Source organism: Taudactylus pleione, unplaced genomic scaffold, assembly GCF_031769625.1.
Source record: "Taudactylus pleione unplaced genomic scaffold, aTauple2 ptg000174l, whole genome shotgun sequence".
NCBI lineage: Eukaryota > Metazoa > Chordata > Amphibia > Anura > Myobatrachidae > Taudactylus > Taudactylus pleione.
This window is the reverse complement of record NW_028284576.1, coordinates 8,683,990-8,710,479: the sequence shown is the minus strand read 5'-3', so window position 1 is coordinate 8,710,479 and position 26,490 is coordinate 8,683,990. Positions and strand designations below refer to the sequence as shown.

At 40.9% G+C, this 26,490-nt stretch overlaps 12 non-coding genes across 12 annotated transcripts; all 12 read left to right on the top strand.

The window, feature by feature from the left end:
* The first annotated feature begins 888 nt into the window (after positions 1-888).
* On the top strand, positions 889-960 carry TRNAE-CUC (transfer RNA glutamic acid (anticodon CUC)). The gene has a single exon. It is a non-coding gene; the product is annotated as a tRNA-Glu (tRNA).
* A 527-nt stretch (positions 961-1,487) lies between these two features.
* Positions 1,488-1,559, top strand: TRNAE-CUC (transfer RNA glutamic acid (anticodon CUC)). The gene has a single exon. It is a non-coding gene; the product is annotated as a tRNA-Glu (tRNA).
* Positions 1,560-4,836: 3,277 nt separating this feature from the next.
* On the top strand, positions 4,837-4,909 carry TRNAE-CUC (transfer RNA glutamic acid (anticodon CUC)). The gene has a single exon. It is a non-coding gene; the product is annotated as a tRNA-Glu (tRNA).
* An 844-nt stretch (positions 4,910-5,753) lies between these two features.
* On the top strand, positions 5,754-5,825 carry TRNAE-CUC (transfer RNA glutamic acid (anticodon CUC)). The gene has a single exon. It is a non-coding gene; the product is annotated as a tRNA-Glu (tRNA).
* Positions 5,826-6,352: 527 nt separating this feature from the next.
* On the top strand, positions 6,353-6,424 carry TRNAE-CUC (transfer RNA glutamic acid (anticodon CUC)). Its single transcript has one exon. It is a non-coding gene; the product is annotated as a tRNA-Glu (tRNA).
* An 8,138-nt stretch (positions 6,425-14,562) lies between these two features.
* Positions 14,563-14,634, top strand: TRNAE-CUC (transfer RNA glutamic acid (anticodon CUC)). The gene has a single exon. It is a non-coding gene; the product is annotated as a tRNA-Glu (tRNA).
* Positions 14,635-15,159: 525 nt separating this feature from the next.
* Positions 15,160-15,231, top strand: TRNAE-CUC (transfer RNA glutamic acid (anticodon CUC)). The gene has a single exon. It is a non-coding gene; the product is annotated as a tRNA-Glu (tRNA).
* Positions 15,232-16,672: 1,441 nt separating this feature from the next.
* Positions 16,673-16,744, top strand: TRNAE-CUC (transfer RNA glutamic acid (anticodon CUC)). Its single transcript has one exon. It is a non-coding gene; the product is annotated as a tRNA-Glu (tRNA).
* A 1,443-nt stretch (positions 16,745-18,187) lies between these two features.
* TRNAE-CUC (transfer RNA glutamic acid (anticodon CUC)) lies at positions 18,188-18,259 on the top strand. The gene has a single exon. It is a non-coding gene; the product is annotated as a tRNA-Glu (tRNA).
* A 3,592-nt stretch (positions 18,260-21,851) lies between these two features.
* Positions 21,852-21,923, top strand: TRNAE-CUC (transfer RNA glutamic acid (anticodon CUC)). The gene has a single exon. It is a non-coding gene; the product is annotated as a tRNA-Glu (tRNA).
* Positions 21,924-23,366: 1,443 nt separating this feature from the next.
* TRNAE-CUC (transfer RNA glutamic acid (anticodon CUC)) lies at positions 23,367-23,438 on the top strand. Its single transcript has one exon. It is a non-coding gene; the product is annotated as a tRNA-Glu (tRNA).
* Positions 23,439-25,479: 2,041 nt separating this feature from the next.
* Positions 25,480-25,551, top strand: TRNAE-CUC (transfer RNA glutamic acid (anticodon CUC)). The gene has a single exon. It is a non-coding gene; the product is annotated as a tRNA-Glu (tRNA).
* The last annotated feature ends 939 nt before the right edge of the window (positions 25,552-26,490 follow it).

Here is a 26,490-nt window from a genome sequence, read left to right as displayed (position 1 = left end):
CGGCGCTCTCACCGCCGCGGCCCGGGTTCGATTCCTGGTCAGGGAAAGTGAGGTCCTCGGAATATTTTTGCCAAAAACACCAACCTTTCAAAGAAATGATGCACTTCAGTTCAGCGCATCATTTCTAATACTTGAGCAACAGTGAGTTGTCAAAACAGACAATGGAAATTGATAACAAAGAGTCAGCTATCTTCCTTTCTTAGTGAATATTTTTCAGTTAGCTACTAAAAGACTTGTGCTCTTGTACAAAAGTATTTTTTTGACATGGAGTGTCAAACTAAACCATCCCTCCCTGGTGGTCTACTGGCTAGGATTCGGCGCTCTCACCGCCGCGGCCCGGGTTCGATTCCCGGGCTGGGAAAGTGAGGTCCTTGGAATATTTTTGCCAAAAACACCAACCTTTCAAAGAAATGATGCACTTTCAGTTCAGCGCATCATTTCTAATACTTGAGCAACAGTGAGATGTCAAAACAGACAATGGAAATTGATAACAGAGAGTCAGCTATCTTCCTTTCTTAGTGAATATTTTTCAGTTAGCTACTAAAAGACTTGTGCTCTTGTACAAAAGTATTTTTTTCATCAGAACCAATTAGACCATATTTGATATCTGAGTCATTAATGTCTTCTTTCTTTAGCACCAGAACAATTTATCATGGAGCCAGGGACTCTCAACGTCTAGCTCCTCAAAATTATTTTTTCGTGCCAGTACTATACATCCATCAGGTAAAGCTGCTGTGTGGTGTAATTTAAGACTGCTATGCACAACCATTTTTACTCTCCTTCCTTCTAAAACTGATTCCTAGTAGCCCACTCCCTCACATTCCATTGCTTTGGACTTCATTCAGGAAACTTCCTTTTCTTTCATGGAGTGTCAAACTAAACCATCCCTCCCTGGTGGTCTAGTGGCTAGGATTCGGCGCTCTCACCGCCGCGGCCCGGGTTCGATTCCCGGTCAGGGAAAGTGAGGTCCTCGGAATATTTTTGCCAAAAACACCAACCTTTCAAAGAAATGATGCACTTTCAGTTCAGCGCATCATTTCTAATACTTGAGCAACAGTGAGTTGTCAAAACAGACAATGGAAATTGATAACAAAGAGTCAGCTATCTTCCTTCTTAGTGAATATTTTTCAGTTAGCTACTAAAAGACTTGTGCTCTTGTACAAAAGTATTTTTTTCATCAGAACCAATTAGACCATATTTGATATCTGAGTCATTAATGTCTTCTTTCTTTAGCACCAGAACAATTTATCATGGAGCCAGGGACTCTCAACGTCTAGCTCCTCAAAATAATTTTTTCGTGCCAGTACTATACATCCATCAGGTAAAGCTGCTGTGTGGTGTAATTTAAGACTGCTATGCACAACCATTTTTACTCTCCTTCATTCTAAAACTGATTCCTAGTAGCCCACTCCCTCACATTCCATTGCTTTGGACTTCATTCAGGAAACTTCCTTTTTCTTTCATGGAGTGTCAAACAAAACCATCCCTCCCTGGTGGTCTAGTGGCTAGGATTCGGCGCTCTCACCGCCGCGGCCCGGGTTCGATTCCTGGTCAGGGAAAGTGAGGTCCTCGGAATATTTTTGCCAAAAACACCAACCTTTCAAAGAAATGATGCACTTTCAGTTCAGCGCATCATTTCTAATACTTGAGCAACAGTGAGTTGTCAAAACAGACAATGGAAATTGATAACAAAGAGTCAGCTATCTTCCTTTCTTAGTGAATATTTTTCAGTTAGCTACTAAAAGACTTGTGCTCTTGTACAAAAGTATTTTTTTTGACATGGAGTGTCAAACTAAACCATCCCTCCCTGGTGGTCTACTGGCTAGGATTCAGCGCTCTCACCGCCGCGGCCCGGGTTCGATTCCCGGTCAGGGAAAGTGAGGTCCTTGGAATATTTTTGCTAAAAACACCAACCTTTCAAAGAAATGATGCACTTTCAGTTCAGCGCATCATTCTAATACTTGAGCAACAGTGAGTTGTCAAAACAGACAATGGAAATTGATAACAAAGAGTCAGCTATCTTCCTTTCTTAGTGAATATTTTTCAGTTAGCTACTAAAAGACTTGTGCTCTTGTACAAAAGTATTTTTTTCATCAGAACCAATTAGACCTTATTTGATATCTGAATCATTAATGTCTTCTTTCTTTAGCACCAGAACAATTTATCATGGAGCCAGGGACTCTCAACGTCTAGCTCCTCAAAATAATTTTTTCGTGCCATTACTATACATCCATCAGGTAAAGCTGCTGTGTGGTGTAATTTAAGTCTGCTATGCACAACCATTTTTACTCTCCTTCCGTCTAAAACTGATTCCTAGTAGCCCACTCCCTCACATTCCATTGCTTTGGACTTCATTCAGGAAACTTCCTTTTCTTTCATGGAGTGTCAAACTAAACCATCCCTCCCTGGTGGTCTAGTGGCTAGGATTCGGCGCTCTCACCGCCGCGGCACAGGTTCGGTTCCCGGTCAGGGAAAGTGAGGTCCTCGGAATATTTTTGCCAAAAACACCAACCTTTCAAAGAAATAATGCGCTTTCAGTTCAGCGCATCATTTCTAATACTTGAGCAACAGTGAGTTGTCAAAACAGACAATGGAAATTGATACAAAGAGTCAGCTATCTTCCTTTCTTAGTGAATATTTTTTCAGTTAGCTACTAAAAGACTTGTGTTCTTGTACAAAAGTATTTGTTTTGACATGGAGTGTCAAGCTAAACCATCCCTCCCTGGTGGTCTACTGGCTAGGATTCAGCGCTCTCACCGCCGCGGCCCCGGGTTCGATTCCCGGTCAGGGAAAGTGAGGTCCTTGGAATATTTTTGCTAAAAACACCAACCTTTCAAAGAAATGATGCACTTTCAGTTCAGCGCATCATTTCTAATACTTGAGCAACAGTGAGTTGTCAAAACAGACAATGGAAATTGATAACAAAGAGTCAGCTATCTTCCTTTCTTAGTGAATATTTTTCAGTTAGCTACTAAAAGACTTGTGCTCTTGTACAAAAGTATTTTTTTCATCAGAACCAATTAAACCTTATTTGATATCTGAATCATTAATGTCTTCTTTCTTTAGCACCAGAACAATTTATCATGGAGCCAGGGACTCTCAACGTCTAGCTCCTCAAAATAATTTTTTCGTGCCATTACTATACATCCATCAGGTAAAGCTGCTGTGTGGTGTAATTTAAGACTGCTATGCACAACCATTTTACTCTCCTTCCTTCTAAAACTGATTCCTAGTAGCCCACTCCCTCACATTCCATTGCTTTGGACTTCATTCAGGAAACTTCCTTTTCTTTCATGGAGTGTCAAACTAAACCATCCATCCCTGGTGGTCTACTGGCTAGGATTCGGCGCTCTCACCGCCGCTGCCTGGGTTTCGATTCCCGGGGCTGGGAAAGTGAGGTCCTTGGAATATTTTTGCCAAAAACACCAACCTTTCAAAGTAAATGATAGCACTTTCAGTTCAGCGCATCATTTCTAATACTTGAGCAACAGTGAGTTGTCAAAACAGACAATGGAAATTGATAACAAAGAGTCAGCTATCTTCCTTTCTTAGTGAATATTTTTCAGTTAGCTACTAAAAGACTTGTGCTCTTGTACAAAAGTATTTTTTTCATCAGAACCAATTAGACCATATTTGATATCTGAATCATTAATGTCTTCTTTCTTTAGCACGAGAACAATTTATCATGGAGCCAGGGACTCTCAACGTCTAGCTCCTCAAAATAATTTTTCGTGCCAGTACTATACATCCATCAGGTAAAGCTGCTGTGTGGTGTAATTTAAGACTGCTATGCACAACCATTTTTACTCTCCTTCCTTCTAAAACTGATTCCTAGTAGCCCACTCCCTCACATTCCATTGCTTTGGAATTCATTCAGGAACTTCCTTTTCTTTCATGGAGTGTCAAAGTAAACCATCCCTCCCTGGTGGTCTAGTGGCTAGGGTTCGGCGCTCTCACCGCCGCGGCCCGGGTTCGATTCCCTGTCAGGGAAAGTGAGGTCCTCGGAATATTTTTGCCAAAACACCAACCTTTCAAAGAAATGATGCACTTTCAGTTCAGCGCATCATTTCTAATACTGAGCAACAGTGAGTTGTCAAAACAGACAATGGAAATTGATAACAAAGAGTCAGCTATCTTCCTTTCTTAGTGAATATTTTTCAGTTAGCTACTAAAAGACTTGTGTTCTGTACAAAAGTATTTTTTTTGACATGGAGTGTCAAACTAAACCATCCCTCCCTGGTGGTCTACTGGCTAGGATTCAGCGCTCTCACCGCCGCGGGCCGGGTTCGATTCCCGGTCAGGGAAAGTGAGGTCCTTGGAATATTTTTGCTAAAAACACCAACCTTTCAAAGAAATGATGCACTTTCAGGTCAGCGCATCATTTCTAATACTTGAGCAACAGTGAGTTGTCAAAACAGACAATGGAAATGATAACAAAGAGTCAGCTATCTTCCTTTCTTAGTGAATATTTTTCAGTTAGCTTACTAAAAGACTTGTGCTCTTGTACAAAAGTATTTTTTTCATCAGAACCAATTAAACCTTATTTGATATCTGAATCATTAATGTCTTCTTTCTTTAGCACCAGAACAATTTATCATGGAGCCAGGGACTCTCAACGTCTAGCTCCTCAAAATAATTTTTTCGTGCCATTACTATACATCCATCAGGTAAAGCTGCTGTGTGGTGTAATTTAAGACTGCTATGCACAACCCATTTTTACTCTCCTTCCTTCTAAAACTGATTTCCTAGTAGCCCACTCCCTCACATTCCATTGCTTTGGACTTCATCAGCAGGAAACTTCCTTTTCTTTCATGGAGTGTCAAACTAAACCATCCATCCCCTGGTGGTCTAGTGGCTAGGATTCGGCGCTCTCACCGCCGCGGCCCGGGTTCGATTCCCGGTCAGGGAAAGTGTGGTCCTCGGAATATTTTTGCCAAAAACACCAACCTTTCAAAGAAATGATGCACTTTCAGTTCAGCGCATCATTTCTAATACTTGAGCAACAGTGAGTTGTCAAAACAGACAATGGAAATTGATAACAAAGAGTCAGCTATCTTCCTTTCTTAGTGAATATTTTTCAGTTAGCTACTAAAAGACTTGTGCTCTTGTACAAAAGTATTTTTTTTGACATGGAGTGTCAAACTAAACCATCCCTCCCTGGTGGTCTACTGGCTAGGATTCGGCGCTCTCACCGCCGCGGCCCGGGTTCGATTCCCGGGCTGGGAAAGTGAGGTCCTTGGAATATTTTTGCCAAAAACACCAACCTTTCAAAGAAATGATGCACTTTCAGTTCAGCGCATCATTTCTAATACTTGAGCAACAGTGAGATGTCAAAACAGACAATGGAAATTGATAACAGAGAGTCAGCTATCTTCCTTTCTTAGTGAATATTTTTCAGTTAGCTACTAAAAGACTTGTGCTCTTGTACAAAAGTATTTTTTTCATCAGAACCAATTAGACCATATTTGATATCTGAGTCATTAATGTCTTCTTTCTTTAGCACCAGAACAATTTATCATGGAGCCAGGGACTCTCAACGTCTAGCTCCTCAAAATTATTTTTTCGTGCCAGTACTATACATCCATCAGGTAAAGCTGCTGTGTGGTGTAATTTAAGACTGCTATGCACAACCATTTTTACTCTCCTTCCTTCTAAAACTGATTCCTAGTAGCCCACTCCCTCACATTCCATTGCTTTGGACTTCATTCAGGAAACTTCCTTTTCTTTCATGGAGTGTCAAACTAAACCATCCCTCCCTGGTGGTCTAGTGGCTAGGATTCGGCGCTCTCACCGCCGCGGCCCGGGTTCGATTCCCGGTCAGGGAAAGTGAGGTCCTCGGAATATTTTTGCCAAAAACACCAACCTTTCAAAGAAATGATGCACTTTCAGTTCAGCGCATCATTTCTAATACTTGAGCAACAGTGAGTTGTCAAAACAGACAATGGAAATTGATAACAAAGAGTCAGCTATCTTCCTTTCTTAGTGAATATTTTTCAGTTAGCTACTAAAAGACTTGTGCTCTGGTACAAAAGTATTTTTTTCATCAGAACCAATTAGACCATATTTGATATCTGAGTCATTAATGTCTTCTTTCTTTAGCACCAGAACAATTTATCATGGAGCCAGGGACTCTCAACGTCTAGCTCCTCAAAATAATTTTTTCGTGCCAGTACTATACATCCATCAGGTAAAGCTGCTGTGTGGTGTAATTTAAGACTGCTATGCACAACCATTTTTACTCTCCTTCATTCTAAAACTGATTCCTAGTAGCCCACTCCCTCACATTCCATTGCTTTGGACTTCATTCAGGAAACTTCCTTTTCTTTCATGGAGTGTCAAACTAAACCATCCCTCCCTGGTGGTCTAGTGGCTAGGATTCGGCGCTCTCACCGCCGCGGCCCGGGTTCGATTCCTGGTCAGGGAAAGTGAGGTCCTCGGAATATTTTTGCCAAAAACACCAACCTTTCAAAGAAATGATGCACTTTCAGTTCAGCGCATCATTTCTAATACTTGAGCAACAGTGAGTTGTCAAAACAGACAATGGAAATTGATAACAAAGAGTCAGCTATCTTCCTTTCTTAGTGAATATTTTTCAGTTAGCTACTAAAAGACTTGTGCTCTTGTACAAAAGTATTTTTTTTGACATGGAGTGTCAAACTAAACCATCCCTCCCTGGTGGTCTACTGGCTAGGATTCAGCGCTCTCACCGCCGCGGCCCGGGTTCGATTCCCGGTCAGGGAAAGTGAGGTCCTTGGAATATTTTTGCTAAAAACACCAACCTTTCAAAGAAATGATGCACTTTCAGTTCAGCGCATCATTTCTAATACTTGAGCAACAGTGAGTTGTCAAAACAGACAATGGAAATTGATAACAAAGAGTCAGCTATCTTCCTTTCTTAGTGAATATTTTTCAGTTAGCTACTAAAAGACTTGTGCTCTTGTACAAAAGTATTTTTTTCATCAGAACCAATTAGACCTTATTTGATATCTGAATCATTAATGTCTTCTTTCTTTAGCACCAGAACAATTTATCATGGAGCCAGGGACTCTCAACGTCTAGCTCCTCAAAATAATTTTTTCGTGCCATTACTATACATCCATCAGGTAAAGCTGCTGTGTGGTGTAATTTAAGTCTGCTATGCACAACCATTTTTACTCTCCTTCCGTCTAAAACTGATTCCTAGTAGCCCACTCCCTCACATTCCTTTGCTTTGGACTTCATTCAGGAAACTTCCTTTTCTTTCATGGAGTGTCAAAGTAAACCATCCCTCCCTGGTGGTCTAGTGGCTAGGATTCGGTGCTCTCACCGCCGCGGTCCGGGTTCGATTCCCTGTCAGGGAAAGTGAGGTCCTCGGAATATTTTTGCCAAAAACACCAACCTTTCAAAGAAATGATGCACTTTCAGTTCAGCGCATCATTTCTAATACTTGAGCAACAGTGAGTTGTCAAAACAGACAATGGAAATTGATAACAAAGAGTCAGCTATCTTCCTTTCTTAGTGAATATTTTTCAGTTAGCTACTAAAAGACTTGTGCTCTTGTACAAAAGTATTTTTTTCATCAGAACCAATTAGACCATATTTGATATCTGAGTCATTAATGTCTTCTTTCTTTATCACCAGAACAGTTTATCATGGAGCCAGGGACTCTCAACGTCTAGCTCCTCAAAATAATTTTTTCGTGCCAGTACTATACATCCATCAGGTAAAGCTGCTGTGTGGTGTAATTTAAGACTGCTATGCACAACCATTTTTACTCTCCTTCCTTCTAAAACTGATTCCTTGTAGCCCACTCCCTCACATTCCATTGCTTTGGACTTCATTCAGGAAACTTCCTTTTCTTTCATGGAGTGTCAAAGTAAACCATCCCTCCCTGGTGGTCTAGTGGCTAGGATTCGGCGCTCTCACCGCCGCGGCCCGGGTTCGATTCCCTGTCAGGGAAAGTGAGGTCCTCGGAATATTTTTGCCAAAAACACCAACCTTTCAAAGAAATGATGCACTTTCAGTTCAGCGCATCATTTCTAATACTTGAGCAACAGTGAGTTGTCAAAACAGACAATGGAAATTGATAACAAAGAGTCAGCTATCTTCCTTTCTTAGTGAATATTTTTCAGTTAGCTACTAAAAGACTTGTGCTCTTGTACAAAAGTATTTTTTTCATCAGAACCAATTAGACCATATTTGATATCTGAGTCATTAATGTCTTCTTTCTTTAGCACCAGAACAATTTATCATGGAGCCAGGGACTCTCAACGTCTAGCTCCTCAAAATAATTTTTTCGTGCCAGTACTATACATCCATCAGGTAAAGCTGCTGTGTGGTGTAATTTAAGACTGCTATGCACAACCATTTTTACTCTCCTTCCTTCTAAAACTGATTCCTAGTAGCCCACTCCCTCACATTCCATTGCTTTGGACTTCATTCAGGAAACTTCCTTTTCTTTCATGGAGTGTCAAACTAAACCATCCCTCCCTGGTGGTCTAGTGGCTAGGATTCGGCGCTCTCACCGCCGCTGCACAGCTTCGATTCCCGGTCAGGGAAAGTGAGGTCCTCGGAATATTTTTGCCAAAAACACCAACCTTTCAAAGAAATAATGCGCTTTCAGTTCAGCGCATCATTTCTAATACTTGAGCAACAGTGAGTTGTCAAAACAGACAATGGAAATTGATAACAAAGAGTCAGCTATCTTCCTTTCTTAGTGAATATTTTTCAGTTAGCTACTAAAAGACTTGTGTTCTTGTACAAAAGTATTTTTTTTGACATGGAGTGTCAAACTAAACCATCCCTCCCTGGTGGTCTACTGGCTAGGATTCAGCGCTCTCACCGCCGCGGCCCGGGTTCGATTCCCGGTCAGGGAAAGTGAGGTCCTTGGAATATTTTTGCTAAAAACACCAACCTTTCAAAGAAATGATGCACTTTCAGTTCAGCGCATCATTTCTAATACTTGAGCAACAGTGAGTTGTCAAAACAGACTATGGAAATTGATAACAAAGAGTCAGCTATCTTCCTTTCTTAGTGAATATTTTTCAGTTAGCTACTAAAAGACTTGTGCTCTTGTACAAAAGTATTTTTTTCATCAGAACCAATTAAACCTTATTTGATATCTGAATCATTAATGTCTTCTTTCTTTAGCACCAGAACAATTTATCATGGAGCCAGGGACTCTCAACGTCTAGCTCCTCAAAATAATTTTTTCGTGCCATTACTATACATCCATCAGGTAAAGCTGCTGTGTGGTGTAATTTAAGACTGCTATGCACAACCATTTTTACTCTCCTTCCTTCTAAAACTGATTCCTAGTAGCCCACTCCCTCACATTCCATTGCTTTGGACTTCATTCAGGAAACTTCCTTTTCTTTCATGGAGTGTCAAACTAAACCATCCATCCCTGGTGGTCTAGTGGCTAGGATTCGGCGCTCTCACCGCCGCGGCCCGCGTTCGATTCCCGGTCAGGGAAAGTGTGGTCCTCGGAATATTTTTGCCAAAAACACCAACCTTTCAAAGAAATGATGCACTTTCAGTTCAGCGCATCATTTCTAATACTTGAGCAACAGTGAGTTGTCAAAACAGACAATGGAAATTGATAACAAAGAGTCAGCTATCTTCCTTTCTTAGTGAATATTTTTCAGTTAGCTACTAAAAGACTTGTGCTCTTGTACAAAAGTATTTTTTTTGACATGGAGTGTCAAACTAAACCATCCCTCCCTGGTGGTCTACTGGCTAGGATTCGGCGCTCTCACCGCCGCGGCCCGGGTTCGATTCCCGGGCTGGGAAAGTGAGGTCCTTGGAATATTTTTGCCAAAAACACCAACCTTTCAAAGAAATGATGCACTTTCAGTTCAGCGCATCATTTCTAATACTTGAGCAACAGTGAGATGTCAAAACAGACAATGGAAATTGATAACAGAGAGTCAGCTATCTTCCTTTCTTAGTGAATATTTTTCAGTTAGCTACTAAAAGACTTGTGCTCTTGTACAAAAGTATTTTTTTCATCAGAACCAATTAGACCATATTTGATATCTGAGTCATTAATGTCTTCTTTCTTTAGCACCAGAACAATTTATCATGGAGCCAGGGACTCTCAACGTCTAGCTCCTCAAAATTATTTTTTCGTGCCAGTACTATACATCCATCAGGTAAAGCTGCTGTGTGGTGTAATTTAAGACTGCTATGCACAACCATTTTTACTCTCCTTCCTTCTAAAACTGATTCCTAGTAGCCCACTCCCTCACATTCCATTGCTTTGGACTTCATTCAGGAAACTTCCTTTTCTTTCATGGAGTGTCAAACTAAACCATCCCTCCCTGGTGGTCTAGTGGCTAGGATTCGGCGCTCTCAGCGCCGCGGCCCGGGTTCGATTCCCGGTCAGCGAAAGTGAGGTCCTTGGAATATTTTTGCCAAAAACACCAACCTTTCAAAGAAATGATGCACTTTCAGTTCAGCGCATCATTTCTAATACTTGAGCAACAGTGAGTTGTCAAAACAGACAATGGAAATTGATAACAAAGAGTCAGCTATCTTCCTTTCTTAGTGAATATTTTTCAGTTAGCTACTAAAAGACTTGTGCTCTTGTACAAAAGTATTTTTTTCATCAGAACCAATTAGACCATATTTGATATCTGAGTCATTAATGTCTTCTTTCTTTAGCACCAGAACAATTTATCATGGAGCCAGGGACTCTCAACGTCTAGCTCCTCAAAATAATTTTTTCGTGCCAGTACTATACATCCATCAGGTAAAGCTCCTGTGTGGTGTAATTTAAGACTGCTATGCACAACCATTTTTACTCTCCTTCCTTCTAAATCTGATTCCTAGTAGCCCACTCCCTCACATTCCATTGCTTTGGACTTCATTCAGGAAACTTCCTTTTCTTTCATGGAGTGTCAAACTAAACCATCCCTCCCAGGTGGTCTAGTGGCTAGGATTCAGTGCTCTCATCGCCGCGGCCCGGGTTCGATTCCCGGTCAGGGAAAGTGAGGTCCTCTGAATATTTTTGCCAAAAACACCAACCTTTCAAAGAAATGATGCACTTTCAGTTCAGCGCATCATTTCTAATACTTGAGCAACAGTGAGTTGTTAAAACAGACAATGGAAATTGATAACAAAGAGTCAGCTATCTTCCTTTCTTAGTGAATATTTTTCAGTTAGCTACTAAAAGACTTGTGCTCTTGTACAAAAGTATTTTTTATTGACATGGAGTGTCAAACTAAACCATCCCTCCCTGGTGGTCTACTGGCTAGGATTCAGCGCTCTCACCGCCGCGGCCCGGGTTCGATTCCCGGTCAGGGAAAGTGAGGTCCTTGGAATATTTTTGCTAAAAACACCAACCTTTCAAAGAAATGATGCACTTTCAGTTCAGCGCATCATTTCTAATACTTGAGCAACAGTGAGTTGTCAAAACAGACAATGGAAATTGATAACAAAGAGTCAGCTATCTTCCTTTCTTAGTGAATATTTTTCAGTTAGCTACTAAAAGACTTGTGCTCTTGTACAAAAGTATTTTTTTCATCAGAACCAATTAGACCATATTTGATATCTGAGTCATTAATGTCTTCTTTCTTTAGCACCAGAACAGTTTATCATGGAGCCAGGGACTCTCAACGTCTAGCTCCTCAAAATAATTTTTTCGTGCCAGTACTATACATCCATCAGGTAAAGCTGCTGTGTGGTGTAATTTAAGACTGCTATGCACAACCATTTTTACTCTCCTTCCTTCTAAAACTGATTCCTAGTAGCCCACTCCCTCACATTCCATTGCTTTGGACTTCATTCAGGAAACTTCCTTTTCTTTCATGGAGTGTCAAACTAAACCGTCCCTCCCTGGTGGTCTACTGGCTAGGATTCAGCGCTCTCACCGCCGCGGCCCGGGTTCGATTCCCGGTCAGGGAAAGTGAGGTCCTTGGAATATTTTTGCTAAAAACACCAACCTTTCAAAGAAATGATGCACTTTCAGTTCAGCGCATCATTTCTAATACTTGAGCAACAGTGAGTTGTCAAAACAGACAATGGAAATTGATAACAAAGAGTCAGCTATCTTCCTTTCTTAGTGAATATTTTTCAGTTAGCTACTAAAAGACTTGTGCTCTTGTACAAAAGTATTTTTTTCATCAGAACCAATTAGACCATATTTGATATCTGAGTCATTAATGTCTTCTTTCTTTAGCACCAGAACAGTTTATCATGGAGCCAGGGACTCTCAACGTCTAGCTCCTCAAAATAATTTTTTCGTGCCAGTACTATACATCCATCAGGTAAAGCTGCTGTGTGGTGTAATTTAAGACTGCTATGCACAACCATTTTTACTCTCCTTCCTTCTAAAACTGATTCCTAGTAGCCCACTCCCTCACATTCCATTGCTTTGGACTTCATTCAGGAAACTTCCTTTTCTTTCATGGAGTGTCAAAGTAAACCATCCCTCCCTGGTGGTCTAGTGGCTAGGATTCGACGCTCTCACCGCCGCGGCCCGGGTTCGATTCCCTGTCAGGGAAAGTGAGGTCCTCGGAATATTTTTGCCAAAAACACCAACCTTTCAAAGAAATGATGCACTTTCAGTTCAGCGCATCATTTCTAATACTTGAGCAACAGTGAGTTGTCAAAACAGACAATGGAAATTGATAACAAAGAGTCAGCTATCTTCCTTTCTTAGTGAATATTTTTCAGTTAGCTACTAAAAGACTTGTGCTCTTGTACAAAAGTATTTTTTTCATCAGAACCAATTAGACCATATTTGATATCTGAGTCATTAATGTCTTCTTTCTTTAGCACCAGAACAATTTATCATGGAGCCAGGGACTCTCAACGTCTAGCTCCTCAAAATAATTTTTTCGTGCCAGTACTATACATCCATCAGGTAAAGCTGCTGTGTGGTGTAATTTAAGACTGCTATGCACAACCATTTTTACTCTCCTTCATTCTAAAACTGATTCCTAGTAGCTCACTCCCTCACATTCCATTGCTTTGGACTTCATTCAGGAAACTTCCTTTTCTTTCATGGAGTGTCAAACTAAACCATCCCTCCCTGGTGGTCTAGTGGCTAGGATTCGGCGCTCTCACCGCCGCGGCACGGGTTCGATTCCCGGTCAGGGAAAGTGAGGTCCTCGGAATATTTTTGCCAAAAACACCAACCTTTCAAAGAAATGATGCGCTTTCAGTTCAGCGCATCATTTCTAATACTTGAGCAACAGTGAGTTGTCAAAACAGACAATGGAAATTGATAACAAAGAGTCAGCTATCTTCCTTTCTTAGTGAATATTTTTCAGTTAGCTACTAAAAGACTTGTGCTCTTGTACAAAAGTATTTTTTTTGACATGTAGTGTCAAACTAAACCATCCCTCCCTGGTGGTCTACTGGCTAGGATTCAGCGCTCTCACCGCCGCGGCCCGGGTTCGATTCCCGGTCAGGGAAAGTGAGGTCCTTGGAATATTTTTGCTAAAAACACCAACCTTTCAAAGAAATGATGCACTTTCAGTTCAGCGCATCATTTCTAATACTTGAGCAACAGTGAGTTGTCAAAACAGACAATGGAAATTGATAACAAAGAGTCAGCTATCTTCCTTTCTTAGTGAATATTTTTCAGTTAGCTACTAAAAGACTTGTGCTCTTGTACAAAAGTATTTTTTTTGACATGGAGTGTCAAACTAAACCATCCCTCCCTGGTGGTCTACTGGCTAGGATTCAGCGCTCTCACGGCCGCGGCCCGGGTTCGATTCCTGGTCAGGGAAAGTGAGGTCCTTGGAATATTTTTGCTAAAAACACCAACCTTTCAAAGAAATGATGCACTTTCAGTTCAGCGCATCATTTCTAATACTTGAGCAACAGTGAGTTGTCAAACCAGACAATGGAAATTGATAACAAAGAGTCAGCTATCTTCCTTTCTTAGTGAATATTTTTAAGTTAGCTACTAAAAGACTTGTGCTCTTGTACAAAAGTATTTTTTTTGACATGGAGTGTCAAACTAAACCATCCCTCCCTGGTGGTCTACTGGCTAGGATTCAGCGCTCTCACGGCCGCTGCCCGGGTTCGATTCCCGGTCAGGGAAAGTGAGGTCCTTGGAATATTTTTGCTAAAAACACCAACCTTTCAAAGAAATGATGCACTTTCAGTTCAGCGCATCATTTCTAATACTTGAGCAACAGTGAGTTGTCAAAACAGACAATGGAAATTGATAACAAAGAGTCAGCTATCTTCCTTTCTTAGTGAATATTTTTCAGTTAGCTACTAAAAGACTTGTGCTCTTGTACAAAAGTATTTTTTTCATCAGAACCAATTAGACCATATTTGATATCTGAATCATTAATGTCTTCTTTCTTTAGCACCAGAACAATTTATCATGGAGCCAGGGACTCTCAACGTCTAGCTCCTCAAAATAATTTTTTCGTGCCAGTACTATACATCCATCAGGTAAAGCTGCTGTGTGGTGTAATTTAAGACTGCTATGCACAACCATTTTTACTCTCCTTCCTTCTAAAACTGATTCCTAGTAGCCCACTCCCTCACATTCCATTGCTTTGGACTTCATTCAGGAAACTTCCTTTTCTTTCATGGAGTGTCAAAATAAACCATCCCTCCCTGGTGGTCTAGTGGCTAGGATTCGGCGCTCTCACCGCCGCGGCCCGGGTTCGATTCCCGGTCAGGGAAAGAGGTCCTCAGAATATTTTTGCCAAAAACACCAACCTTTCAAAGAAATGATGCACTTTCAGTTCAGCGCATCATTTCTAATACTTGAGCAACAGTGAGATGTCAAAACAGACAATGGAAATTGATAACAAAGAGTCAGCTATCTTCCTTTCTTAGTGAATATTTTTCAGTTAGCTACTAAAAGACTTGTGCTCTTGTACAAAAGTATTTTTATCATCAGAACCAATTAGACCATATTTGATATCTGAATCATTAATGTCTTCTTTCTTTAGCACCAGAACAATTTATCATGGAGCCAGGGACTCTCAACGTCTAGCTCCTCAAAATAATTTTTTCGTGCCAGTACTATACATCCATCAGGTAAAGCTGCTGTGTGGTGTAATTTAAGACTGCTATGCACAACCATTTTTACTCTCCTTCCTTCTAAAACTGATTCCTAGTAGCCCACTCCCTCACATTCCATTGCTTTGGACTTCATTCAGGAATCTTCCTTTTCTTTCATGGAGTGTCAAAATAAACCATCCCTCCCTGGTGGTCTAGTGGCTAGGATTCGGCGCTCTCACCGCCGCGGCCCGGGTTCGATTCCCGGTCAGGGAAAGTGAGGTCCTTGGAATATTTTTGCTAAAAACACCAACCTTTCAAAGAAATGATGCACTTTCAGTTCAGCGCATCATTTCTAATACTTGAGCAACAGTGAGTTGTCAAACCAGACAATGGAAATTGATAACAAAGAGTCAGCTATCTTCCTTTCTTAGTGAATATTTTTAAGTTAGCTACTAAAAGACTTGTGCTCTTGTACAAAAGTATTTTTTTTGACATGGAGTGTCAAACTAAACCATCCCTCCCTGGTGGTCTACTGGCTAGGATTCAGCGCTCTCACGGCCGCTGCCCGGGTTCGATTCCCGGTCAGGGAAAGTGAGGTCCTTGGAATATTTTTGCTAAAAACACCAACCTTTCAAAGAAATGATGCACTTTCAGTTCAGCGCATCATTTCTAATACTTGAGCAACAGTGAGTTGTCAAAACAGACAATGGAAATTGATAACAAAGAGTCAGCTATCTTCCTTTCTTAGTGAATATTTTTCAGTTAGCTACTAAAAGACTTGTGCTCTTGTACAAAAGTATTTTTTTCATCAGAACCAATTAGACCATATTTGATATCTGAATCATTAATGTCTTCTTTCTTTAGCACCAGAACAATTTATCATGGAGCCAGGGACTCTCAACGTCTAGCTCCTCAAAATAATTTTTTCGTGCCAGTACTATACATCCATCAGGTAAAGCTGCTGTGTGGTGTAATTTAAGACTGCTATGCACAACCATTTTTACTCTCCTTCCTTCTAAAACTGATTCCTAGTAGCCCACTCCCTCACTTTCCATTGCTTTGGACTTCATTCAGGAAACTTCCTTTTCTTTCATGGAGTGTCAAAATAAACCATCCCTCCCTGGTGGTCTAGTGGCTAGGATTCGGCGCTCTCACCGCCGCGGCCCGGGTTCGATTCCCGGTAAGGGAAAGAGGTCCTCAGAATATTTTTGCCAAAAACACCAACCTTTCAAAGAAATGATGCACTTTCAGTTCAGCGCATCATTTCTAATACTTGAGCAACAGTGAGATGTCAAAACAGACAATGGAAATTGATAACAAAGAGTCAGCTATCTTCCTTTCTTAGTGAATATTTTTCAGTTAGCTACTAAAAGACTTGTGCTCTTGTACAAAAGTATTTTTATCATCAGAACCAATTAGACCATATTTGATATCTGAATCATTAATGTCTTCTTTCTTTAGCACCAGAACAATTTATCATGGAGCCAGGGACTCTCAACGTCTAGCTCCTCAAAATAATTTTTTCGTGCCAGTACTATACATCCATCAGGTAAAGCTGCTGTGTGGTGTAATTTAAGACTGCTATGCACAACCATTTTTACTCTCCTTCCTTCTAAAACTGATTCCTAGTAGCCCACTCCCTCACATTCCATTGCTTTGGACTTCATTCAGGAATCTTCCTTTTCTTTCATGGAGTGTCAAAATAAACCATCCCTCCCTGGTGGTCTAGTGGCTAGGATTCGGCGCTCTCACCGCCGCGGCCCGGGTTCGATTCCCGGTCAGGGAAAGTGAGGTCCTCAGAATATTTTTGCCAAAAACACCAACCTTTCAAAGAAATGATGCACTTTCAGTTCAGCGCATCATTTCTAATACTTGAGCAACAGTGAGATGTCAAAACAGACAATGGAAATTGATAACAAAGAGTCAGCTATCTTCCTTTCTTAGTGAATATTTTTCAGTTAGCTACTAAAAGACTTGTGCTCTTGTACAAAAGTATTTTTTTCATCAGAACCAATTAGACCATATTTGATATCTGAATCATTAATGTCTTCTTTCTATAGCACCAGAACAATTTATCATGGAGCCAGGGACTCTCAACGTCTAGCTCCTCAAAATAATTTTTTCGTGCCAGTACTATACATCCATCAGGTAAAGCTGCTGTGTGGTGTAATTTAAGACTGCTATGCACAACCATTTTTACTCCCCTTCCTTCTAAAACTGATTCCTAGTAGCCCACTCCCTCACATTCCATTGCTTTGGACTTCATTCAGGAAACTTCCTTTTCTTTCATGGAGTGTCAAAGTAAACCATCCCTCCCTGGTGGTCTACTGGCTAGGATTCAGCGCTTTCACCGCCGCGGCCCGGGTTCGATTCCCGGTCAGGGAAAGTAAGGTCCTTGGAATATTTTTGCTAAAAACACCAACCTTTCAAAGAAATGATGCACTTTCAGTTCAGCGCATCATTTCTAATACTTGAGCAACAGTGAGTTGTCAAAACAGACAATGGAAATTGATAACAAAGAGTCAGCTATCTTCCTTTCTTAGTGAATATTTTTCAGTTAGCTACTAAAAGACTTGTGCTCTTGTACAAAAGTATTTTTTTTGACATGGAGTGTCAAACTAAACCGTCCCTCCCTGGTGGTCTAGTGGCTAGGATTCGGCGCTCTCACCGCCGCTGCCCGGGTTCGATTCCCGGGCTGGGAAAGTGAGGTCCTTGGAATATTTTTGCCAAAAACACCAACCTTTCAAAGAAATGATGCACTTTCAGTTCAGCGCATCATTTCTAATACTTGAGCAACAGTGAGATGTCAAAACAGACAATGGAAATTGATAACAGAGAGTCAGCTATCTTCCTTTCTTAGTGAATATTTTTCAGTTAGCTACTAAAAGACTTGTGCTCTTGTACAAAAGTATTTTTTTCATCAGAACCAATTAGACCATATTTGATATCTGAGTCATTAATGTCTTCTTTCTTTAGCACCAGAACAATTTATCATGGAGCCAGGGACTCTCAACGTCTAGCTCCTCAAAATAATTTTTTCGTGCCAGTACTATACATCCATCAGGTAAAGCTGCTGTGTGGTGTAATTTAAGACTGCTATGCACAACCATTTTTACTCTCCTTCATTCTAAAACTGATTCCTAGTAGCCCACTCCCTCACATTCCATTGCTTTGGACTTCATTCAGGAAACTTCCTTTTCTTTCATGGAGTGTCAAACTAAACCATCCATCCCTGGTCGTCTAGTGGCTAGGATTCGGCGCTCTCACCGCCGCGGCCCGGGTTCGATTCCCGGTCAGGGAAAGTGTGGTCCTCGGAATATTTTTGCCAAAAACACCAACCTTTCAAAGAAATGATGCACTTTCAGTTCAGCGCATCATTTCTAATACTTGAGCAACAGTGAGTTGTCAAAACAGACAATGGAAATTGATAACAAAGAGTCAGCTATCTTCCTTTCTTAGTGAATATTTTTCAGTTAGCTACTAAAAGACTTGTGCTCTTGTACAAAAGTATTTTTTTTGACATGGAGTGTCAAACTAAACCATCCCTCCCTGGTGGTCTACTGGCTAGGATTCAGCGCTCTCACCGCCGCGGCCCGGGTTCGATTCCCAGTCAGGGAAAGTGAGGTCCTTGGAATATTTTTGCTAAAAACACCAACCTTTCAAAGAAATGATGCACTTTCAGTTCAGCGCATCATTTCTAATACTTGAGCAACAGTGAGTTGTCAAAACAGACAATGGAAATTGATAACAAAGAGTCAGCTATCTTCCTTTCTTAGTGAATATTTTTCAGTTAGCTACTAAAAGACTTGTGCTCTTGTACAAAAGTATTTTTTTCATCAGAACCAATTAGACCTTATTTGATATCTGAATCATTAATGTCTTCTTTCTTTAGCACCAGAACAATTTATCATGGAGCCAGGGACTCTCAACGTCTAGCTCCTCAAAATAATTTTTTCGTGCCCGTACTATACATCCATCAGGTAAAGCTGCTGTGTGGTGTAATTTAAGACTGCTATGCACAACCATTTTTACTCTCCTTCCTTCTAAAACTGATTCCTAGTAGCCCACTCCCTCACATTCCATTGCTTTGGACTTCATTCAGAAAACTTCCTTTTCTTTCATGGAGTGTCAAACTAAACCATCCCTCCCAGGTTGTCTAGTGGCTAGGATTCGGCGCTCTCACCGCTGCGGCCTGGGTTCGATTCCTGGACAGTCAAAGTGAGGTCCTCTGAATATTTTTGCCAAAAACACCAACCTTTCAAAGAAATGATGCACTTTCAGTTCAGCGCATCATTTCTAATACTTGAGCAACAGTGAGTTGTCAAAACAGACAATGGAAATTGATAACAAAGAGTCAGCTATCTTCCTTTCTTAGTGAATATTTTTCAGTTAGCTACTAAAAGACTTGTGCTCTTGTACAAAAGTATTTTTTTTGACATGGAGTGTCAAACTAAACCATCCCTCCCTGGTGGTCTACTGGCTAGGATTCGGCGCTCTCACCGCCGCTGCCCGGGTTCGATTCCCGGGCTGGGAAAGTGAAGTCCTTGGAATATTTTTGCCAAAAACACCAACCTTTCAAAGAAATGATGCACTTTCAGTTCAGCGCATCATTTCTAATACTTGAGCAACAGTGAGATGTCAAAACAGACAATGGAAATTGATAACAGAGAGTCAGCTATCTTCCTTTCTTAGTGAATATTTTTCAGTTAGCTACTAAAAGACTTGTGCTCTTGTACAAAAGTATTTTTTTCATCAGAACCAATTAGACCATATTTGATATCTGAGTCATTAATGTCTTCTTTCTTTAGCACCAGAACAATTTATCATGGAGCCAGGGACTCTCAACGTCTAGCTCCTCAAAATAATTTTTTCGTGCCAGTACTATACATCCATCAGGTAAAGCTGCTGTGTGGTGTAATTTAAGACTGCTATGCACAACCATTTTTACTCTCCTTCCTTCTAAAACTGATTCCTAGTAGCCCACTCCCTCACATTCCATTGCTTTGGACTTCATTCAGGAAACTTCCTTTTCTTTCATGGAGTGTCAAACTAAACCATCCCTTCCAGGTGGTCTAGTGGCTAGGATTCGGCGCTCTCACCGCTGCGGCCTGGGTTCGATTCCTGGTCAGGCAAAGTGAGGTCCTCGGAATATTTTTGCCAAAAACACCAACCTTTCAAAGAAATGATGCACTTTCAGTTCAGCGCATCATTTCTAATACTTGAGCAACAGTGAGTTGTCAAAACAGACAATGGAAATTGATAAGAAAGAGTCAGCTATCTTCCTTTCTTAGTGAATATTTTTCAGTTAGCTACTAAAAGACTTGTGCTCTTGTACAAAAGTATTTTTTTTGACATGGAGTGTCAAACTAAACCATCCCTCCCTGGTGGTCTACTGGCTAGGATTCGGCGCTCTCACCGCCGCTGCCCGGGTTCGATTCCCGGGCTGGGAAAGTGAGGTCCTTGGAATATTTTTGCCAAAAACACCAACCTTTCAAAGAAATGATGCACTTTCAGTTCAGCGCATCATTTCTAATACTTGAGCAACAGTGAGATGTCAAAACAGACAATGGAAATTGATAACAGAGAGTCAGCTATCTTCCTTTCTTAGTGAATATTTTTCAGTTAGCTACTAAAAGACTTGTGCTCTTGTACAAAAGTATTTTTTTCATCAGAACCAATTAGACCATATTTGATATCTGAGTCATTAATGTCTTCTTTCTTTAGCACCAGAACAATTTATCATGGAGCCAGGGACTCTCAACGTCTAGCTCCTCAAAATAATTTTTTCGTGCCAGTACTATACATCCATCAGGTAAAGCTGCTGTGTGGTGTAATTTAAGACTGCTATGCACAACCATTTTTACTCTCCTTCCTTCTAAAACTGATTCCTAGTAGCCCACCCCCTCACATTCCATTGCTTTGGACTTCATTCAGGAAACTTCCTTTTCTTTCATGGAGTGTCAAACTAAACCATCCATCCCTGGTGGTCTAGTGGCTAGGATTCGGCTCTCTCACCGCCACGGCCCGGGTTCGATTCCCTGTCAGGGAAAGTGAGGTCCTTGGAATATTTTTGCCAAAAACACCAACCTTTCAAAGAAATGATGCACTTTCAGTTCAGCGCATCATTTCTAATACTTGAGCAACAGTGAGATGTCAAAACAGACAATGGAAATTGATAACAGAGAGTCAGCTATCTTCCTTTCTTAGTGAATATTTTTCAGTTAGCTACTAAAAGACTTGTGCTCTTGTACAAAAGTATTTTTTTCATCAGAACCAATTAGACCATATTTGATATCTGAGTCATTAATGTCTTCTTTCTTTAGCACCAGAACAATTTATCATGGAGCCAGGGACTCTCAACGTCTAGCTCCTCAAAATAATTTTTTCGTGCCAGTACTATACATCCATCAGGTAAAGCTGCTGTGTGGTGTAATTTAAGACTGCTATGCACAACCATTTTTACTCTCCTTCATTCTAAAACTGATTCCTAGTAGCCCACTCCCTCACATTCCATTGCTTTGGACTTCATTCAGGAAACTTCCTTTTCTTTCATGGAGTGTCAAACTAAACCATCCATCCCTGGTCATCTAGTGGCTAGGATTCGGCGCTCTCACCGCCGCGGCCCGGGTTCGATTCCCGGTCAGGGAAAGTGTGGTCCTCGGAATATTTTTGCCAAAAACACCAACCTTTCAAAGAAATGATGCACTTTCAGTTCAGCGCATCATTTCTAATACTTGAGCAACAGTGAGTTGTCAAAACAGACAATGGAAATTGATAACAAAGAGTCAGCTATCTTCCTTTCTTAGTGAATATTTTTCAGTTAGCTACTAAAAGACTTGTGCTCTTGTACAAAAGTATTTTTTTTGACATGGAGTGTCAAACTAAACCATCCCTCCCTGGTGGTCTACTGGCTAGGATTCAGCGCTCTCACCGCTGAGGCCCGGGTTCGATTCCCGGTCAGGGAAAGTGAGGTCCTTGGAATATTTTTGCTAAAAACACCAACCTTTCAAAGAAATGATGCACTTTCAGTTCAGGGCATCATTTCTAATACTTGAGCAACAGTGAGTTGTCAAAACAGACAATGGAAATTGATAACAGAGAGTCAGCTATCTTCCTTTCTTAGTGAATATTTTTCAGTTAGCTACTATAAGACTTGTGCTCTTGTACAAAAGTATTTTTTTCATCAGAACCAATTAGACCATATTTGATATCTGAGTCATTAATGTCTTCTTTCTTTAGCACCAGAACAATTTATCATGGAGCCAGGGACTCTCAACGTCTAGCTCCTCAAAATAATTTTTTCGTGCCAGTACTATACATCCATCATTTAAAGCTGCTGTGTGGTGTAATTTAAGACTGCTATGCACAACCATTTTTACTCTCCTTCCTTCTAAAACTGATTCCTAGTAGCCCACTCCCTCACATTCCATTGCTTTGGACTTCATTCAGGAAACTTCCTTTTCTTTCATGGAGTGTCAAACTAAACCATCCCTCCCAGGTGGTCTAGTGGCTAGGATTCGGCGCTCTCACCGCTGCGGCCTGGGTTCGATTCCTGGTCAGGCAAAGTGAGGTCCTCGGAATATTTTTGCCAAAAACACCAACCTTTCAAAGAAATGATGCACTTTCAGTTCAGCGCATCATTTCTAATACTTGAGCAACAGTGAGTTGTCAAAACAGACAATGGAAATTGATAACAAAGAGTCAGCTATCTTCCTTTCTTAGTGAATATTTTTCAGTTAGCTACTAAAAGACTTGTGCTCTTGTACAAAAGTATTTTTTTTGACATGGAGTGTCAAACTAAACCATCCCTCCCTGGTGGTCTCCTGGCTAGGATTCGGTGCTCTCACCGCCGCTGCCCGGGTTCGATTCCCGGGCTGGGAAAGTGAGGTCCTTGGAATATTTTTGCCAAAAACACCAACCTTTCAAAGAAATGATGCACTTTCAGTTCAGCGCATCATTTCTAATACTTGAGCAACAGTGAGATGTCAAAACAGACAATGGAAATTGATAACAGAGAGTCAGCTATCTTCCTTTCTTAGTGAATATTTTTCAGTTAGCTACTAAAAGACTTGTGCTCTTGTACAAAAGTATTTTTTTCATCAGAACCAATTAGACCATATTTGATATCTGAGTCATTAATGTCTTCTTTCTTTAGCACCAGAACAATTTATCATGGAGCCAGGGACTCTCAACGTCTAGCTCCTCAAAATTATTTTTTCGTGCCAGTACTATACATCCATCAGGTAAAGCTGCTGTGTGGTGTAATTTAAGACTGCTATGCACAACCATTTTTACTCTCCTTCCTTCTAAAACTGATTCCTAGTAGCCCACTCCCTCACATTCCATTGCTTTGGACTTCATTCAGAAAACTTCCTTTTCTTTCATGGAGTGTCAAACTAAACCATTCCTCCCTGGTGGTCTAGTGGCTAGGATTCGGTGCTCTCACCGCCGCGGCCCGGGTTCGATTCCCGGTCAGGGAAAGTGAGGTCCTCGGAATATTTTTGCCAAAAACACCAACCTTTCAAAGAAATGATGCACTTTCAGTTCAGCGCATCATTTCTAATACTTGAGCAACAGTGAGTTGTCAAAACAGACAATGGAAATTGATAACAAAGAGTCAGCTATCTTCCTTTCTTAGTGAATATTTTTCAGTTAGCTACTAAAAGACTTGTGCTCTTGTACAAAAGTATTTTTTTCATCAGAACCAATTAGACCATATTTGATATCTGAGTCATTAATGTCTTCTTTCTTTAGCACCAGAACAATTTATCATGGAGCCAGGGACTCTCAACGTCTAGCTCCTCAAAATAATTTTTTCGTGCCAGTACTATACATCCATCAGGTAAAGCTGCTGTGTGGTGTAATTTAAGACTGCTATGCACAACCATTTTTACTCTCCTTCATTCTAAAACTGATTCCTAGTAGCCCACCCCCTCACATTCCATTGCTTTGGACTTCATTCAGGAAACTTCCTTTTCTTTCATGGAGTGTCAAACTAAACCATCCCTCCCTGGTGGTCTAGTGGCTAGGATTCGGCGCTCTCACTGCCGCGGCCCGGGTTCGATTCCCTGTCAGGGAAAGTGAGGTCCTCGGAATATTTTTGCCAAAAACACCAACCTTTCAAAGAAATGATGCACTTTCAGTTCAGCGCATCATTTCTAATACTTGAGCAACAGTGAGTTGTCAAAACAGACAATGGAAATTGATAACAAAGAGTCAGCTATCTTCCTTTCTTAGTGAATATTTTTCAGTTAGCTACTAAAAGACTTGTGCTCTTGTACAAAAGTATTTTTTTCATCAGAACCAATTAAACCTTATTTGATATCTGAATCATTAATGTCTTCTTTCTTTAGCACCAGAACAATTTATCATGGAGCCAGGGACTCTCAACGTCTAGCTCCTCAAAATAATTTTTTCGTGCCATTACTATACATCCATCAGGTAAAGCTGCTGTGTGATGTAATTTAAGACTGCTATGCACAACCATTTTTACTCTCCTTCCTTCTAAAACTGATTCCTAGTAGCCCACTCCCTCACATTCCATTGCTTTGGACTTCATTCAGGAAACTTCCTTTTCTTTCATGGAGTGTCAAACTAAACCATCCCTCCCAGGTGGTCTAGTGGCTAGGATTCGGCGCTCTCACCGCTGCGGCCTGGGTTCGATTCCTGGTCAGGCAAAGTGAGGTCCTCGGAATATTTTTGCCAAAAACACCAACCTTTCAAAGAAATGATGCACTTTCAGTTCAGCGCATCATTTCTAATACTTGAGCAACAGTGAGTTATCAAAACAGACAATGGAAATTGATAACAAAGAGTCAGCTATCTTCCTTTCTTAGTGAATATTTTTCAGTTAGCTACTAAAAGACTTGTGCTCTTGTACAAAAGTATTTTTTTGACATGGAGTGTCAACCTAAACCATCCCTCCCTGGTGGTCTACTGGCTAGGATTCGGCGCTCTCACCGCCGCTGCCTGGGTTCGATTCCCGGGCTGGGAAAGTGAGGTCCTTGGAATATTTTTGCCAAAAACACCAACCTTTCAAAGAAATGATGCACTTTCAGTTCAGCGCATCATTTCTAATACTTGAGCAACAGTGAGATGTCAAAACAGACAATGGAAATTGATAACAGAGAGTCAGCTATCTTCCTTTCTTAGTGAATATTTTTCAGTTAGCTACTAAAAGACTTGTGCTCTTGTACAAAAGTATTTTTTTCATCAGAACCAATTAGACCATATTTGATATCTGAGTCATTAATGTCTTCTTTCTTTAGCACCAGAACAATTTATCATGGAGCCAGGGACTCTCAACGTCTAGCTCCTCAAAATAATTTTTTCGTGCCAGTACTATACATCCATCAGGTAAAGCTGCTGTGTGGTGTAATTTAAGACTGCTATGCACAACCATTTTTACTCTCCTTCATTCTAAAACTGATTCCTAGTAGCCCACTCCCTCACATTCCATTGCTTTGGACTTCATTCAGGAAACTTCCTTTTCTTTCATGGAGTGTCAAACTAAACCATCCATCCCTGGTCGTCTAGTGGCTAGGATTCGGCGCTCTCACCGCCGCGGCCCGGGTTCGATTCCCGGTCAGGGAAAGTGTGGTCCTCGGAATATTTTTGCCAAAAACACCAACCTTTCAAAGAAATGATGCACTTTCAGTTCAGCGCATCATTTCTAATACTTGAGCAACAGTGAGTTGTCAAAACAGACAATGGAAATTGATAACAAAGAGTCAGCTATCTTCCTTTCTTAGTGAATATTTTTCAGTTAGCTACTAAAAGACTTGTGCTCTTGTACAAAAGTATTTTTTTTGACATGGGTGTCAAACTAAACCATCCCTCCCTGGTGGTCTACTGGCTAGGATTCAGCGCTCTCACCGCCGCGGCCCGGGTTCGATTCCCGGTCAGGGAAAGTGAGGTCCTTGGAATATTTTTGCCAAAAACACCAACCTTTCAAAGAAATGATGCACTTTCAGTTCAGCGCATCATTTCTAATACTTGAGCAACAGTGAGATGTCAAAACAGACAATGGAAATTGATAACAGAGAGTCAGCTATCTTCCTTTCTTAGTGAATATTTTTCAGTTAGCTACTAAAAGACTTGTGCTCTTGTACAAAAGTATTTTTTTCATCAGAACCAATTAGACCATATTTGATATCTGAGTCATTAATGTCTTCTTTCTTTAGCACCAGAACAATTTATCATGGAGCCAGGGACTCTCAACGTCTAGCTCCTCAAAATAATTTTTTCGTGCCAGTACTATACATCCATCATTTAAAGCTGCTGTGTGGTGTAATTTAAGACTGCTATGCACAACCATTTTTACTCTCCTTCCTTCTAAAACTGATTCCTAGTAGCCCACTCCCTCACATTCCATTGCTTTGGACTTCATTCAGGAAACTTCCTTTTCTTTCATGGAGTGTCAAACTAAACCATCCCTCCCAGGTGGTCTAGTGGCTAGGATTCGGCGCTCTCACCGCTGCGGCCTGGGTTCGATTCCTGGTCAGGCAAAGTGAGGTCCTCGGAATATTTTTG